Source organism: Mirounga angustirostris, unplaced genomic scaffold (assembly GCF_029215605.1).
Source record: "Mirounga angustirostris isolate CCGP_5_RB_7025 unplaced genomic scaffold, mMirAng1.0.hap1 SCAF_2, whole genome shotgun sequence".
NCBI classification, from domain to species: domain Eukaryota; kingdom Metazoa; phylum Chordata; class Mammalia; order Carnivora; family Phocidae; genus Mirounga; species Mirounga angustirostris.
Window position 1 is genome coordinate 130,234,990 of NW_026991710.1, and position 19,097 is coordinate 130,254,086.

General features: G+C 42.2%; 1 long non-coding RNA gene across 1 annotated transcript in view; it reads left to right on the top strand.

The window, feature by feature from the left end:
• Positions 1–7,616: 7,616 nt before the first annotated feature.
• LOC123847506 (uncharacterized) overlaps positions 7,617–19,097 on the top strand; it is a 50,404-nt gene continuing 38,923 nt past the window's right edge. The window contains exon 1 of the long non-coding RNA XR_010409595.1: positions 7,617–7,784. This is a non-coding gene — a long non-coding RNA (uncharacterized LOC123847506). The remainder of the gene's footprint in view (positions 7,785–19,097) is intronic.

Genomic DNA, 19,097 nt, shown 5'->3' on the forward strand with positions numbered 1-19,097 from the left:
TTATCTTTGTAGAAAAAAAATTATATATTCCTGAAGAAGGAGGGGGGGTAGGGAGAATAGAAAATGCTATCAGAGAAATGAAATGATTCATCTTGATCTTGCTTAATGCTCGCATTTGCTCTGACCTTCAATCTTGAATAAGAGCAAATAAAATACTGATTAGACTTGTGTCTTTGTTTTAAATTCTAACTACTTGTGTTAGTTTACTACCTGAATGGGACTGCACTATAGTCCTTTCAATTCAAAGTTAAGCCCATAAAGAATATGCTGTCTATAAAGGGTAACTTTGTATTGACACTTGGAAGGACCTGGCTTCATCTATGAAAGGTGACATGCATTGCCCTTCTTTAAACATAGATTGCTGTGTATGCTTTACCTTGAGTGGTAGAACAGTGACCTCCACTTGATAAGCAAAGATACGATTTGCAAAAGCCCAAATATTTACTGAAGGTTTTGCAAGGAAGACCAGAGTGTAAGCTACATTCTTGGTTGATAATTACTGTGCCAGTAGGTTACTGAAAAATGACCTGCCTTCAGGGCTAACTAGGACAAACTCATCCATAAAGACACAAAATCAGTCAAAATTCAGAACACTGTGTTTCATCTTTTATAAACAACACAGAAGAAATCCTATTTACCAAGATCCAGGGAACCAATTGCTTAATCATGCATTTCTCTGGGTTAGAAAGCCACCTGATATTCTCATATCAGTACTTCTGGGTCTCACCCAATATGCTTTTTTAGGTTAATTTCCCAACTAGCACTTCATCAATATATTGAATATGTTGAATACTGCATCATCTCATTAGGGGTGTGGAAGGCCTCGTCCTCACACTCCTCCTATCTTCCTGATATGGCTCTGACCAGATACTGTATAGAATTATCCTAGGAAAATTCTCAAAGTAATGCTTAATCAAATATGCAAAATTTGGTTAGAGAGTTAATGCCCACTGTCCCTGGATGATCCTCCACTGGCTTCTCAGACCAAATGTTTATTGAGCATGGACTATTTGCCAGGCCCTCCTTGTTCAATACAATGAACAAAACAGACCACCTCTGCTGTCAAGAAGTTTACACTCTGGTGGAGAGAAAGAGGCAATAAACAATATATTACATAATATCGATTGGTGACAAAAGCTGTGAAGGAAAATAAAGAAGAGCAAGGGAATGAGAGAGGCTGAGTCAGGGCTAGTCCGATAGGGTGGCCTGGGAAGCCGGCTGTGATAAGGCCAGGTTGGCTGGGGTTGGGGCGGAGCTGGCTGCAAAGCTCGTGGCTGGCTCACCATTGCCCCCTGCAGGCCCGCAGGTATTTGCAGGGTGAGTGGTTCAAAGCTAACATGCGTAATTTTTTTATTTGGGGTTGCGAGAGATTTGCCCAGCCCAAGGAAGTGACAGAGTGAGAAGAACCCTGTGAAACATGATGAAGTCTATCGACATCCTACTGTCCTGTCTGGTATCCTGTGATGGACTCTGATCATGTCATTGTCTTCATCGAAAACTTTCTAGGACTCCCTACCTCCTATCCAAGAAAATACAAGCTTCTCAGCCTTGCATTTAAGCTTCTCCACAAAAATATGCCCAATGTAGCTTATCAGCCAGATCTTCTAAATTGGATTAAGGTATTGCAATCCCATAAAGTTTTAAAACAATATTAAATCATGTAATAATAAATTAATTAAAATAAATTTTATGTAAGCTCCATGAAGGTAAGGATTTTTATCTATTACCTGCAGCACTTAAAACAATGTTCTTCCTCAATAAATACAAAAAAATACATGTTTAATGAATAATATTAAAGTGCAGTTTGAGGGAGAGCATATGAATATAAAGGGGTTTAGATTAGTCAAGAAAAGAAAAGACAAATTACCCTAGCCTCGGAAGTATCTGTCCCAGAGCAAAATGTGTTCACAGATGTAGCCAGGCAATCAGACCACAGGCTGGATCAGAAATAGCGCTGGTGGACAGTAGCTGTCCCCTGGACAAACCACAGTAGTTCTTCTATGACCGCATCTGAGGTGGCATCAGGCCAGAAGAGAGATATTCTCTGTGACTTTTTGACCAAAGGAGACCTTGCATGTGTTTTATTTTTGGAAAACAAAAGCAAAACTATGTAACACTTGAAAACCAATCCAAGTTGGAATGATGTCTGTTAAAACAGGTTGGACAAATGCCAGCGCCACAACACGGGGAAGAATTTCCAAGAGCCACTGGTCACTGCTTCTCCTGATCCAATCTATGAGGTACAAGGAGAGAAGACTACACACAGGCCTCTGAGCTACTCCCACTGAGAACCTGCTGGGGGGGAGGGGGTGCTGAGCAACAGTACGACCTTAACAAAGTTAAATCAAATACTAGGAGGTGGGAAAATAAGGGGATGTACGAAGCATTGTGTGGTGGATCTCTGTCAGGCATTTGCACTAACTTAAGAAAAATGTCTACCGCACACAGGTGTAGGGTTCATGTGTGTGGTAAAGAAAGCCAAATGACCTTTACCTGCCCTTTCCTTTAGGCTTGTCTGTCCTGATCCCAGGCTTTAGCCCAACTTACCCAACTATGCCCCAAGCTAGCACCAATAAGAGGGGTCATAGCCAACATTTGAGAAACGCTTGCAGGGTCTTGGGTCCCCCAGCCCACGCCTCAACCACAATTTGTGATTGTGCCTCAGATCACCGCATCTCTGAGCACTGTGAGGAGTCATATCGGTGCCTCCCAGCCTGGCCCCAGCACCCTGCCCTCCTTGGGTGTGTTGTGCTACCTTCTTTCTCCTTTCAGGAATCCCTACCTATTTCCTGTTCTCCCCAGAGCAGGCTCTGATAAGCACATATGTGGTAAGCTGTGAATGACTGATCCAGACTGAAGTGTTACTTCTACCAAGATGGAAATTTACACCTGAGATAAAACTAGAAACTGAAGATATGAACTTCTAAAGATAGAATTTTAGCAAACAGCTATTGAGAGAGAATTATGGGATCAAATAACATGAATTAAGTGACTAATTTAAAAGTAGTTGTATAAAGCAATTTAATGATGTCAGGACAATATTTTATTTCTGTATTAAATACTTAGAGTTTCTTCTACATGACGATTTCTTTAAAATGCTCCTCAGATTTTTGTTGTATTTTATTTAAAAAACACAGATTCCTCAGCCCTTTTCCAGATCTACTGAACAGAGTATCCGGGGGTGGACCCCAGGGAATGTGCATTTTATTAACAAGCTTCCCTAGCTCATTGCTCTGCTCAGGAACATAAGAGAACCAGTGTTGCACCCTGTACCAAGGAGGGATCGCACCTGCTTTACATAAGGTGGTCTGATTTCTGCTCAGCAATCTCAAAGCTCATATAAATCCTTTGTTATGTTTTCTACCAAAGGCCCACTAGAATCATTTCATGTTGCAAAAAGAATAAGAAAAAAAAGTATGAGTTTCTTCTATTTAAGTTCAAAATTAGACTTCGGTAATTTGATTTATTGATACATATTGCTTTATGAGTATTGCCTCAATGCTGCCAGAAGAATGAACGGTAGGCTGGTTCAGTGCCTTACACACTGAAGAAGTCCTTGCACATAGCTGATGTTCAAGAAGCAACTTGGAGAGATTCAAGCACTTTACAAAAGTACACTAGAACAGACTCAGGAAAGGATTAAGTTGGGGGAAGAGATGGGGAGCAAAGGGCCAAAGATAACTGAGGAATAGGACAGGTGGTGACCACTAACATAAATGGAGGAAAATGAGAAGGAGGAACTGGTTTAGAGGAAAGAGATGAGTCCAATCTCCCACATTTTAAGTTTGAGCAGTAGTAAGACCTCTATTCAGTGATGGCGTCAGAATGCTGGAGACAGAGCTTTGGGAATGAGACCTGATGTTGAGTCAATGAGAGACAATGAAGAGTTTCCGAGAAGAAAATACGTTGTGAAAATGAAAGGGCTTGAGCATAGAGGTTGGACCTGAATTTCAGGCTAACAGAGCAGAGAATGGAAGAAAGTCTCTATCCCTGCCTCCCGCCCAATCCTACAGACATGCCAGACTTTCAGATCTCTAGAATGCAATCGCATGCACTTACATTCACCTATTTATCTGGGCCTCGAATGCTTTCGAGGTAAAGAATAATCACCAATATAAGAAAGAGAACCTTTGCTGTTGGAGAATATGTCCAATGCAAAATGAGTAGTGGAGTAGTCATTTTACTTATGTCATGTTCTATGGAGCCAGAAGCAGGTAGACTGGCTAGTAAATTGCTTTTGTTCATTAGCATATTCTGTGAAATTAGTCTCCTAATTGTGCTGAACTTCCTGAAGACTTGAGCAAATCTGTTGGATTGAATAGTGAATAGGCTTAATACAGTATATGTCATTATAGATATCCCGGATTACATAGGGCTTACTAGAGCTAGTGGCCAGAATATAAATGCTTTATTTTAAGGTTCTATGTTGGAAGAACGATCCCCTCTGATACGTAATGCAACAGAGCCACCTGCTGGTGAACCTATTTCCCCATTAGGCAGCAATAGGCACACTTGTATGGATACCTACCTATTCACTCAAACTGCCTCATACATTCTTGTAGGTAAAATAGCCTCCTAACCCATTCCTTTTCTATGTGTGTAATTTGTTGTCTGCATGTTAGATTTTTCTGCTCTTCTGATTATGAAGGGATGGTAAGGTAGGAATCAGTCATCAGCCATTGTCCCCCACCAGCATTCAAAGTGGGCTTTCAGGTCAGAACGCTGAACTCAGAATTTGGATGTGCAACGTGCCTGGGAGACCCTTTGGTATCAGTCTGGGCTCAGCAGAGCTGTGGATTCTAGATGTGTGCTTGGCTGTACTTCCTAAGATCCTTGTTTTAGCATGTTACATAAATAAGCCAAACATGGCCCCCATATACTCGCCCCTAGTTTGCTGATTTCTTTAGGACAGGCTTGGGACTCGTGAACTCAAAAGCCTATGGGCACCAAAGCCAAATTTTCATACTTAAAACATATTCAGCTGTGGGCGCCTGGGTGACTCAGTCGGTTAAGCGTCTGCGTCTGACTCGCTCAGGTCATGATCTCTGGGTCCTAAGTGTGAGCTCCGCATTTGAGTCCTCCCTGGTGTGGAGGCTGCTTTAGATTCTTTCTCTTCCTCTCACTCTGCCCCTCCCCCACCCCCACTTGCATGCGTTCTCTCTCAAACAAAACAAAACAAAACAACATACTCAGTTATTTTAAATACAGCCCAAATAAGCATATTTTAAAACTTATTTAGAACTAGCCTGTTTTGCATATGCCAAGAAACTGCATCCAGTATCTGCTAGCCCTAGATAAGATAAACTTTGTAGCTATTAAAGACCTCTACTCTGCTGCTACCATTTGGAGTTCCCTGATCAGAAACTCCCAGAGGGGCTGCTGAGCAGCTCACCTAGACCTGTAAGTCCCCTCTCCCATCATCCTCTCCCCTAGGAGTTCCCTTACCTTCCTACTGTTCTAGGAGGAAGCCTCTGTGCAGTCATAGCATCCAAATGGTCCTATACTGTGTCGGACTCCCTTCCCCACTTCCCGCACGCAAACCTGTCAATGTGTTGCCCGAATAGAGCTTGCTGTGTGTTACTCCCACCTCATGGTCTTCTCTTCTTCCTCGACCAGCCCCACACCCCTCCAACTCACTATATTAGGCAAGATAGGTCTTGCCTCCAAGGGGAGAAAGAAATGAACTTCAAAAACCGAGAGAAATCAAGTTGTTCATATGGTGATGGCATTATGCATCCTCCGTGCCTCCTCTTTGATGGCTTTTCTTCCCCTGCAGAAGGCAACATTGTTTCCCAGGTAGGGCTTGGAGGTACTGATGCCTATAGCTGTCCCTTCCCAAAGTGTCCTGGAGGCCTGGCCATAAAAGGGATGAAAGCTCACACTGTGTAGGTCCTTTAAATATGCTATCCCTCCTCAGGGAAGAGTTGTCCCAGCTGTAGGCAAAATGGCTAGTAGTCTCCCTCTGAGTCTGGTCAAGGACCCGAATGTTCTTGATCTCAGTAACAGAGTACAGCAAAGGTGGAGCGACTTGGAGAGACATTGCAGCCGAGTTAGTCCTGAAAAGGGACACAGAGGGACTGAGCCTAAAGCCCAGGGGCTCAGTATTGGAAGCTAATAAAAGTTTCACACACTTTCTTGGTAATTCCTTCTCCCTCTGTATGGTTGAACGTACGAAAATAGCATCTCCCCGCCTGTGGTTAGTTAAGGATCAGACTGACTCTCGCCTGCGCCACTCACTAGCTCTGTTATCTTGGACAATTATTTAGCCTCTCTGAGCCTAAGTCTCCTTGTCTGTAAGACGGAGACAATAACAGAACCCACCTGGTGGGTTTGTTGTGAGGAAAAAAGGAGATCACAGTTAATTTTTTTTCTAACAGAGGCAGTATAACATAACAGCTGAGAGTATGGACACTGGAACCAGCTTACCTGGGTTTAAATTCCAGCTTTACAGCTAACTAGCTGTGTCACCTCTCTATCTCAATTTCCTCAACCCTAAAATGGGGATAATTATGTTATCCATCACATAGGGTTGTTTTATTTAATGTGTTAATAAATATACAATATTTATAGCATCTTATAAGAACCTATTTTTGTTATAAAATAAATAAAGCTCTTAGAACAGCTTCTGGTAAATAGTAAGAACTCCATAAATATTAACTATTTTACTATTAGTCACGTAACTTTTCAGATCCATAAACTTTATATTAATTATTCAATAACAAAAAAGTCCTGGTTTCTGTTTTCTTCCTTTTATTATAAAATTTTACTCCTAACTTAAACTCTTGCTTTGTTAAATTCAATCTAGGAGGTGAGCCAGCACCATGGGACTTGAAAGAATGATAAGAGCGGGCGCCTGGGTGGCTCAGTCGTTAAGCGTCTGCCTTCAGCTCAGCTCCCTGCTCATGGGGAGCCTGCTTCTCCCTCTCCCACTCCCCCTGCTTGTGTTCCCTCTCTCGCTGTGTCTCTCTCTCTCAAATAAATAAATAAAACCTTAAAAAAAAAGAAACAAAAAAGAATGATAAGTGCATTAATGGAAACAAAATGGCTCAAATATCAAGTATAAAAAGGAGACTAGCTCCTCTCTCTGTCCACCAAAATTTCAGTAGCTTGTAAACACCCTGTGCTACTTCTTTTGCATCCCTCTCATACTTACGGAAGAATGTGTGCACTGATCCTGTGTTCCCAGCAGGCCTTGCTCAGATGGTACTTGTAAGTATAGGAAAACCAGGTTCTTCACGGACCTGGCTGGAGAAACAAAGCTGGCCTGGATACAGTTCTCTAGCTCCTTGGAAGAGAAGTTGGGGCCTGCCATATTTTTGTCTTGTTGGATTTTGCCTTCTCAAACTCAGAATTTGGAAGGGGGTGGGGAGTGCGGGAAGGATCTTTAACTCCTTGGCACAAACTCCAAAATCAGAGGAAAGGAGCCGAGCCAGCAACCCTACACCGTGTTTTGTGGTCAGGCTTGTCGAAATCGCTGGAGCCCGGGGTGGCTGGCTGTGGGGCACTCAGACCCCGGGCTCGGCGCGCAGGTGCGGCCTGGCCAGCAGGGGGCGCGCGCGGCGCCGTTACCCAGCCAAGCCGCCCCGCGAGCGCGCGCGGGTTCCCGGACTCCCGGCTTCCTGGAGCAGCCTGCAGCGGTCCCGGGCGCGGCACCTGCGGCTGGCGACTCTCCCGCTGGGGCGCAGGGCCCTGGCTACGGGGCACCCCAGCCGAAGCCGGCGCGGGTGACGGGCCGGGAAGGGAGGGCTGCGCCTCCGCCTTTGGGGGAGACTCCGCGTCAGCAGGTAACCGAGCGGCAGCCTGTGCCCCGCGCTCACGCCCACTGATCCCCGGCACCCTGTCCACCCCGCGCTCCTTTCTGCCCTGCGTTCTCGGGGGGAAAAGAGGCGGGAAGGGAGGCGCGAGGCGTTGACTGCAGCCCTGGAGGGAGACCTCAGGTGTAGGGGCCACAATCGAGGGATGACACTTGGACTCTGTAAAGTTTAGAGCTGCCTAACCGCGCTTTTCTCCACCACCCGTCCTGGCTCGGCACCGACCGTTCCCCTCTCCAGAGGGTGGGCAGGGCGCCGGCCTTTGCTCAACCCCTCCCTCGAAAAGTGCCTGCCTGCCTCCGTGTCCCTGCCTGTCCTGCCTGCCTGTGCTAGTCGGCCCCTCCTTCCCGGCCCCGCCCAGCCCGGCCCGGCCCGAGTAGGCTTGTGTCTTCGTTTCGTCCATCCCCTGCTTTTCCTCCCGTTGAAAATCTTCTACAAAATCGTTCGGCAGACGTTGCCAACACGGTGGACTCGGTTTGTTGGCGGCTGTGGATTTGAGGTTAGAAGTGGGGACTGTTAAAACTGTGGCTTTTGTACCTCAATGGTTTAGGGCTTCATTGTGCCTTTGCCCGCTGTCCCCCAAAGATTTGTTTCATTTATTAAAAGTAAAATTATGTTCTCCCTCTCCCCCTTTTTGGACCCCTTTATAAGGAGGAGATCAAGTGAAGAAAAGGGTGGGGAATCAGATCCCCATTATTCAAACCCTGTCTATACATACACATTAACATAGAGTAATCAGGCCTGGGGTTATTTATCTATTTATTTACATGGAAATTATCTAGTGAAATACAATGAACAGAGAATTCATTTTGGGGAGATGTAAACCTTTTTTTGCACCAAAAGGTGTTTTGACACTTGGGCATGCCCTGGTTGCAGAGTCTGTATCATTTGATTTGAGGGCCATTGTCTCTGGCATGAAATACCAAACCATTGTCTGTCATTATGCCCCCCAATTCTACTATTGATGTTTATTTCCTTTTGTTTACAGTCTTAATGTTCTTTAAGTGTCCCCCCTCATGAATCGCAGTTACCAAGGGAAGGATGAGATCATAATATGTTATTGAAGAAGAGCCTGCTCTGGGATTCAAGAAACATGGCTAACTTCTGAAGGCCTGTGTTCATTATTTGGTTCTGGGCCCAGTTCTGGTGCTAATTGACCATGTGACCTTGATTGTTCAATCTCTTGAACCTTGTTTCTCTCACTCTGGGAAAGCTGGAACTAATAACCTCCATCCACTAGCCAGTGAGTGCTAAAAGCAGCGGTCAGTCTAGGCCCTCATCTTCCTGGACCTATCAGAGTTATTGGAGCAAACTGATCACTCTCTCCTTAAATACTTTTTTCTTGAAGTCTCTTGAAGTTTTCCTCCTTCCTCCCTGCCCACTCCTCAGTTTCCTTGACTGGCCCTCTTCATCTCTAAAAGCTAAGGTTTGCAGGGCTGCAGGCCTCCTCTTGGACTCACTCTTTAGACACTCTCATCTATGATATGTAACATCAGTACCTTGATATAGACTCCACACTTACACCTCCAACATGGACTTGTCCTCCTCTGAAATCCATATTCCCATAGCCGGTTGCCTTCTTGACATCTTCTCAGAGATAACATGTTTAAAGCTGAACTCTTGATCTTGATCTTGATCAACTCTTGATCTTCACCCCCAAATCTGCTGCTCCCCCAGTCTTATCCATCTCAGCCAATGACAACCCCGTCTTTCTACGCTTTCTACGCCTTCTACGCTCAGGCCAAAACCCTTGCAGTCAAACCTGTCTTCCACCTTCACTCTAGTCTAAACTACCGTCCCTCTAATTGGACTGTAGTATATAGCCTCCTACCTCATCTCCCTGGTTTTTCCCTTGTCCTTCTTCACAGTAATCCTGCAAGTCAGTCATGTTCTGTGTTGGAAGAGAACTGTCCAATGGCTCATCGCATTCAGCGTAAAATCCAAAGTCCTTACAGTGACCTAAAAGTGTGACTTAGTCTCAGATTCTTTTCTGGCTTCATCTCTTCCTTGCCCCCCACCACTTCCCCACTGGCACGGCTGACACACTGATCTCTCAGCTCTTACTCCAATATGCCAAGCACATCCCTTCCAGCACATACTCCAATATGGGGGACTTTACACTTACTAGTCTCTCCATCAAAAACGTTCCTTCCCCCACACAACCCATGGGCTGGCTCCTTCACTTCCTTCAGGCCTCTGCTCACTCAAATATCATCTTATCAAAGACACCTACCCCTGACCACTCGATAGCCAATAGCTGCATTCAACCCTATCCTTCCTGGTACTTCCTCACCCCTTACCTTGCATTATCTTTCTCCACAGCTCTTGCCAGTTGACAGATATTTGTGGGGCTTTTTTTTTTCTTTTTCTTTTCTTCTTCCATCCCCTCTCCAGAATGGAAACTCCAAAGAGGGCAGAGATTTTGATAGTTTTTTTTTTTTTTAAAGATTTTATTTATTTATTTGACAGAGAGAGACACAGCGAGAGAGGGAACACAAGCAGGGGGAGTGGGAGAGGGAGAAGCAGGCTTCCCGTGGAGCAGGGAGCCTGATGCGGGGCTCGATCCCAGGACCCTGGGATCATGACCTGAGCCGAAGACAGACGCTTAACAACTGAGCCACCCAGGTGCCCCAAGATTTTGATAGTTTTGACTGCTGCTGTGTCTCCAGTGCCTAGGATGGTGGTCGGCACGTGTCTTAGTCCCTTTGGGCTGCTATAACAAAACACCACAGACTGGGTGGAGAAAGTTATTTCTCACAGTTCTGGAGGCTGGGAAATCTGAGAGGCTGGAAATCTGAGACCAGGGTGCCATTTTACTTGAGTGAAGGCCATCTTCCAGGTCATAGACTTCTTGTTGTGTCTTCTCCTTTTGCCGGGGACTGGGGAACTCTGTGGGGTCTCTTTGATAAGGGCACTAATCTCATTCATGACCTAAATACTTCCCAGAGGCCCCACCTAACACCATCACATTGAGCATTAGGATTGAACATATGAATTTTGTTGGAGGAACAAACATCACATGGAAGGTTATTGATACATGTTTATTGAATGAATGAGTCCGGAGGGTGATATTTATATTTGGATCATAGTATAAAAGTGAAGATGATGTTGTGAGGCCATTTTGTATGCTGGAAAGAACTTTGGCTTTGTAGTTAGAGAAACTTGACTGCACATCCTGGTTACGTTCTCACAAGTAGTATGAACTTCTCAGAAGGTCCTCTTTCCACATTTGTGCGATGGACAAAATATAATACCTCAAAGGTTTATTGTGAGTATAAGGCAAAACATAAACATACATAAAGCATTTGGCTATGAGGAAGCTAAAAAACAAGCAGTTTTGATAACTTTTGTGTGAATATGTTTTGTAAGCTATAAAGCCACCCATATACATAAGGCATGAATATTACTGAAGATATTGTGTACCGTGTACCAAAATAAACTTTTCAGAGTCAGTGATTTCAGGGTTCATAACAACGCACTCAGAAAATGAGAAATTAGTGCCATTGATACCTCATATCTATAGATTCTAATGGAAGTGATTATCTGACAGCCTATTGTTCCTGCATAACTTCCCCGTGTCCTTTGGCCCTGCTATGCCTAAGAAGGCAATATATATTCTTACTGTCTCAATCTCTCACAAAGCCCTGTGCACAAATTCAACCGATTAACTCACTCACTGGTAATCCAAGTAATTATCTGGTGAGAAGCTGTCACACTGTCATTTCTTCAGCATGGTCTTGCCCTCTGAGTACTATTTACTTTAGTTCAGCACACAATGACAGAGTATAGAGATTCAAAGGGGAAGATGACATGCCCTTATCCTCAGGAAACTCAGTCTCCTGTGTTATAGTGTAGGCCAGTTTTAGGAGGTGTATACAATGCAAACTGAGGACAAGAAGTCAGCCCCTACTGCAGTTAGAAGACACTAGGAAGTCAGATGGCATACTGATTATTTTTTTCATCTTGAGTTAGTTTTTCTTGACACTCCAAAGGTGTAGGCCATATTCTTGAAACTGAGTTAGCTTTGAGGCCTCTAGGGCACAGAAGGTTGTGAGGTGAGGGGACCCTGAGTCCCAGGCCCAGTTCTATATTCTTGTTGTTCAGATTTATAGACTTTTAACCTCCCTGGGAGTTCCGAAGCAGTCCTGCTTTGGTATGTACCCTTTCCCTGGTTTGCAACCCCCTCCTCAGTAATCATGCAGGCTCAGAAGGACTTCAAGAACCCAGGTAGTCTTTTGAGCTTTTCCTAGGTCCACACCCACACCAACATGGCAGCCCCGCCTCCTGAAAGCCCCGCCTCCCCAGGAGCCCCGCCCCTCCATGGTTGGGTTCCCGAGTGGATGAGCTCAGTGCACCACGTGGGGTGAGAAGATGATCCCAACATGTGAGGTCTCAACAAGGTTAGAGTTTTCCTAAATCTGGAGAAGACAACAATGTGCTTGACCATGGAACATTATATTTGAAGAAAGGGCTTCTTCATTGAAGTTGGCCGCGGCCATTAAATGTCTTTGTTTTCCAGTGAAGTATAATGGCCTTGTAAGCACCCACAGGACCAGGTTTTATTCATCTTTGTCCGGCACAGTGCCTCTCACACACAATATTTCTGTTATTTATCAATTGCACATAGGTTTACTCTTTGGGAATATGTATTAGTCTCATATGTAGTCATCAGGAATTCTGTAATATCAACATAATTTGCACTATTTTAGTTAAACATTTACTAGTCAATAAGTATTTCTTGAGCACAGTGCTGGGCCTTGGGAATACAAAACAGAATACTACCTATATCCTGAACCCAGAATAATTTTTATTGATCTTTATTTATCTCCAGATTTATACCAAATTCAACAGGTTGTTTACCTTTGTTTAAAACCCAAGACTCCCAGGATGCCTGGGTCCTTGCTCAGTGGGGAGTCTGCTTCTCCCTCTGCCTGCCACTCTCCCTGCTTGTGCTCTCTCCCCCCGCTCTCTCTGACAAATAAATAAATAAAATCTTAAAAAAATAAAAATAAAACCCAAGACTCTCAACAAGAAATGAGAACTTTTTGTGTAAATATAAACTATAGAGAAATAATTTAAGATGATTATTTCTATCTTCTCATCTCTATTTACTTTTTTAAAAAAGTTCTGATGAACACAGTGTACAATTAAGTTCATTCGTTTAATTCTTCAGTAGCCCTCAGGCTCACAGTTTGAGGGAGCAAAATTGGTTCAAACTCTGTTCCCACAGAGGGTGACTTGAGTGAGGACACCTTGCAGCCTTTGGGAGAGGGTCATCCTTGCACCTTCTCTTTGGGCTTTGGGCTCCTTGCAGTTCTCATCACTGAAGGGAAGGCAGACTGACAGCCAGTTCTGCTCCTTCTGGAGATTTTCTACTGTGTCTTACACTTGTTCAGATGACTTTTCTCAAGAAAGCAGATTTCATGAGCCTCTCCATCTACTCTTGGGCTATTGAAACACTGGCAGATATGATTGAAGATTCTGAACAAGGAAACATTTAAAAATACATGACACTAATTTGCAATGCAGTTTACATCTCTGTCTTGGATTTTACATTGTCCCTGAAGTCTACAGTGGTCATTTGAATTATCCATCAGCGACAAAGCAGGCTTTGTCTGATTTTTGTGGCATCCATTTGTTCTTGTCTTCCTTTTCTCCCTTACCACAATATTCCCACGATCACAAACACAACCACTGGTGCCCTGTTTGAATTTCACACTTCTACTAAACATCTTGACTTGAAATCACAAAGTGAGATTTTTCTTCCTTCTCTGAAATCAGTGATGAAAAGATTCTGTTCTGTGTGTGGTCTATAGAATGGCTCAGTTGGAGACTGACACCTAATGTTTCAACCAATGGTACTGCTCCTCATCTCAAAGCAGTTGCTGGTGACTTTTCTGAGCTCAAGTGTCCTGGAGAAATCACACAGAATTAATTATTGGACCATTTATCTTTCATCAATTTCTTCATTTATTTTAATGGGTTTTCCATACATATATTACATCATGTCTGAGTTTACTCTTTTATGGTTATAAAATCCATCCATCTCTCTTGCATTATAGGGGAAAAAAGTATAAATGAGTATCTCAGTAATTAAGAAATACTTCTTAATTAACTCTATTTATTTTATGTATTGACATAAGGCTTTGCTGTGCCAAGGTCTCTGACCTAGTGGAAAAAGTTTCCACCTGTGAAAAGCCTTTACATAGAGTCTTTACAGTAGGTTGTAGGAATTTCAACATGACAGAATAAAGGATTCTATGGCAGCTAATAAGAAATTAGAGGCTTACATAATCCGTGGGTATGAAAACTGAGAGATGTGATGTGAAGAAACTTTTAGAAGAAGAGTTGTTTTGAAAAGTGTTTCTTGTTCATTCAAACATTAATTCAACCAAATTTTGCTAAGTGCCCATTAGGTACAGTGCTGGAGACTAGGGACACCACATTAAGATAAAGCCCGTACCTTTAAACATACCACTGCTTAGAAGGAAAAAATATTTTATGGTAGTATGTTTCTTTAGAGTTTTATGTCTCTTGTTTTGTACCTTGGGTATTGCCTTTGAATGAGATTTTTAATAAGGGAGTAACTTGAAGTCAATAAATTATTTTAGAATGGAGGAAGGAGGAAACCCAGAGGCTTCGTAAGAGCAGACTTTCTCTTCGGCTTCTCATATTTACATCATACCAAAAGCTGTGAAGGGCAGAGTCGGTTTTTGCTTAGAATAGAAAAGAGGATTTTACACCTGATGAATTGGCAATATGTAATTTCTTTTAGAAAGAATCCTTTCCATTTGAAGGAAATACTATCTGGAGAGTACAGGGAAATGGGAAAATCTACTACTGCTATAGATATTTTTTCATTTTCTTGTCTTTTCTCTTACCCTATAATAATTTACTTTTCCTTCAGTTAGCAAGACTAAGTACGTGGGGGCGCCTGGGTGGCTCAGTTGGTTAAGCGACTGCCTTCGGCTCAGGTCATGATCCCGGAGTCCCGGGATCTAGTCCCACATCAGGCTCCCAGCTCAGCGGGGAGCCTGCTTCTCCCTCTGACCCTCTCCCCTCTCATGCTGTTTCTCTCTCGCTCGCTCTCTAATGAATAAATAAATAAAATCTTAAAAAAAAAAAAGACTAAGTACGTGGATTATCACCCCAATATGGCAGTGTTTGAATGTAAAGTACAATGGCAAAGAAAGCTCAGTAAGGTAGAGAGGGTTTCCAGGGGCATATCCCCAAAATGCATAAGCCTGTATCTACAGATTCAGTATTTGGGTAATGTAAAGGAAATAAGATTTTACTTATGTATTTTTCAATTTTGATTAAATTATTATTAAATTTTTACAAAAGTAAATTATACTTTGTGCTTTACTTCTAGTTCCTCAGCTACTATATGGAGAGAAGCTGGATTGTTTGGTTTTTGCTTATCTCTCAGAGATAACTATGTGCCTGCTAACTGCTGCAAAAGTAAAACCGTCTATAGTCATTTTAATAACCATGTAACCATACTTTAAAGGATAATTACGCAAGACAATGTTTACGTAAGTGACTTATTATAAAGCTTTACAGTGTTAGGCCTTCTCATTATTAGAAGAAAATGTAAGTCACTTGGTTAGTTACTAACTCTTAAGGCAGAAATATCTTAAGGAAATCCAGTTAACTCTGTAAGAGCTTTGTTCACATAGATGGGTAATGTGGCCTCATTTACAATATACACAAAAATCTAAAGGTCTAAATGCCCAACAATAATGAAATGGTTCCATAAGTGATGAGACATCCAGCAACTAAATCTTATGTAGCACTAAAATTATACATATGAAAAGCTTTATTAACAGTAAGCTGTCATAGATAGTACATGATAAATATCTTAGTCCTAACTTTGAAATATTTGTTAGTTCCAGTGGATTCGATTTTTAAATTTTAATATTTAAGGCCTAGAAATTGGCCTGAAGCATGGACTATATCCCAACAGAAATTCCATTTAGACAAGAAAATCATTCAAATTATTTAGTTTGTTAGAGAATATGTAAAAGTCTTAATATAGCTATGTCATCAACTTTGTGATATTTAGCTTATGTAAATAGCTGTTTTTACTTGGTAGAATTAATTTAAAAAATAAACCTATAGGAACACAACTAATTATCTAATTTGTGCTTTAAACTACACTTTGACTGCAAATGAGGTACTTTGGAATAACTACATCACCTTTGATAACTTACTCCAATCTACCCTTTTGGTTTCTTGCATCTGTTTTTATAATCTCTCAAGCAAAGGAGACACCATTGGCTTCCCCTGAGAATTAGTGTAGGATTTTAGTGATGAATGCTCAGGGCATGTATAGTGTTGAGAATTTTAGGTTTTAATAAAACTTTGGATTTAAAACTGCTAAGAGATAACAAAGAGAAGTGATAAGTTTTGTTTGATCCTTATTTTATAACTTTGGGGATAATGAAAGTTCAGTTTCTATGGAACATAATGTTAGACCTTTACATCGATTGATTATATTTTCAAAATCACATGGCATTGGTTCTTTCCAAACAACATAAATATTGTTATTAATGTAACCTTGCTAGTAACTAAAGGATTGATTTGTCTGCACTGTTACCTTTGAGTTAACTAAATACATTTTAGAGTGGATAACACATTTATTGTTATATTTTGAGGATCTTGGGTTATGTTCCTGATTTTATGCAGATGCCATGGCTCCATATATAAAGGACATTCACTAAAAAGGTAATTTGAAAAATATCATTAAATCATCTTAATTTCCTATATTCAGCAGCATGTCATATTTTAAGAATGAGAGGATATAGATAAATATATATTTATATCTACAGCTATAACTATATATAACTATTTGATATAGTCACTAAAATAATTAAATAACTCAACATTTGAGAGGGCTTTATTAGTAACTTTGATGTAGTTCTGAGGAGAGAAGGCAGTTGTCATTAGATGAAAGAATATTTTAAAATATAGCCACTGTTAACCCACTGGCATATTTGGGTAGATTTCCAGTGAGAGTTAAGATTGTACTGGTTGTTTGCTCTCCTCACCCTGGGTCTTCTGTGGTACAGGGCAAATCTTATTAGAATATCTTCCTTGAGTCAGGATGAAATCTATAGCTATGGAACCATATAAGCTGCTGACCATAACTGAACCAAACCCAAGACTCTGGCCTCATTTTCATAGTGCTGTGATTTATTGGGCTAACCAGGAAAGCCTTTTGCAGTTAGATACTGAGGTAACTTGAAGTGACATTACTGAGTATCTCTCTTTTAATTATTAAAAATATATCTCTGATTAAAAAGACTAAGTCCCTTAGAAGTGTTGTTGTTTAAGATCTTTAAGCTGAAGAGCTTTGAATGATTAATAGTCTGCATGTAGTTATTATGTACACTTTAGTTTTATTGTTGATGCATTTCAGAATACATTAAGAGTTAGGAGATCTGTATTTTTCTTTTTAAGTAGGCTCCAAGCCCAGTGTGGAGCCCAACACGGGCTTGAACTCATGACCCTGAGATCAAGACCTGAGCTGAGATCAAGAGTCAGATACTTAACCCACTGAACCACCCAGGTGCCCCAGGAGGTCTGTATTTTAAAATATTATTATCCACTAGGAGGAGCTGTATCCCCTTTTAAAAAATTAGTTACCCAGAGAAAGTAAAGCAAAAAAGAAAGCAAGGTGTCAGACTTATCAAAACTTCTTATGAACCCCAGGTATTAGTGGTAAATATGTTATTTGTACGTTATCTTTCACTTTGGAATCATGAAATGTCAATTACTCACACAAAAGTTTGTACTGCTCTTGCTGGGTGGCAGACATAGAGCCAGATATCACAGGACAAACAAGGTCCAAGACACTAATGCTTCTTAGATGAGAGGGTGCAAAAAGAGAGGTTTGGGGGAGGGAGTTTCCTTCAATAGGAGTAACAGCTGAGGGGCGCCTGGGTGGCTCAGCCATTTAAGCCTCTGCCTTTGGCTCAGGTCATGATCTCAAGGTCTTGGAATCAAGCCCCATGTCATGGGCTCCCTGCTCAGTGGGGAGTCTGATTCTCCCTCTCCCTCGGCCACTCCCTCCTGCTCTCTCTCTGGCTGTCTCTCAAATAAATAAATAAAATCTTTAAAAAAAATAAAAAAAAATAGAAGTAACAGTTGAAGCTATGACTGGGAAGGATTTCTGTACAAGGGGTGGGAATGGATATGAGGGAGAATCGGGTTAAGTTAGGAAAAAAGAAAGAGAAGGGGTGGTGGAGGCAAAGGAGGAGGGGTGAGGGGAAGGGAAGGGGAAAGGGGAAGAACCTGGGTAGTGCAGTGTCACCAGAGCCCAGGGGGGGAGGACTTTTAAGAAAGTGTTGGTGGAGTTGGGGAGGAGGACAGGGCTGAGTTCAGATGTACCGGAATAGGTAGAGGAGAGTGAAAACAGAAAAAAATGTTGTGCTTGGTTAGAAAGAGGACTAGTGGGTATACATTCTAATTATGTACACTTAATAATCATTCTTTGGCCAGTTAATCGCAGTGGTTTAGCAGAGCTTTGCAGGTGCTGTCTGATGACCTGTGTCATTAACCACACACACAAATCCATGTAGAGTGTGACACTGCAGATGACGGCAGGCAGGCAAGTAGTGGAAAGAGCAGGGTCTGCATCCTGCCTCCGTCATTAATAAGCTGCATGACCCTGGACAAGTCACTGAGCCTCTCTGTACTCTAACTTCTTCTTCTGTAAATGAAGTGGTTGCATTAGGTCAAGATTTTCTAATCTGGTGACCAAGGGGGCATTTTAGGGAATCTGAGATGCCCCTAAAATTATGAGCAAAAATCCTTTTTCCCCCTAAAGAGAGGATCCATAGTTTTCTCAGATTCCCCCAAAAATATCTTAAAAAGATAAGACTCGGGGCGCCTGGGTGGCTCAGTTGGCTGAGCGCCTGCCTTGGGCTCCGGTCATGATCCCGGGGCGTCTGGATCAAGACCCGCGTCGGGCTCCCTGCTCAGCGGGGAGCCTGCTTCTCCCTCTGCCGTTCCCCTACTTGTGCTCACTCTGTCTCTCCCTCTCTGTCAAAATAAATAATTAAAATCTTAAAAAAAAAAAAAGATAAAACTCACTGGATTAGGTGATCACTAGAGTCCTGTCTACTCTAGAATTCTAGAATTTGGAATCTCTAGCTTTCTCCAGTCTGTAGTATTCCACAGGGACTGTCTCAGCAAGACACCATCAGAGATGGAATTAATTAGAGTTTCTGAAAGTTAATCGATTACATCAGTCCTCTCTGGAGGATTATTTAGAAAATCCAG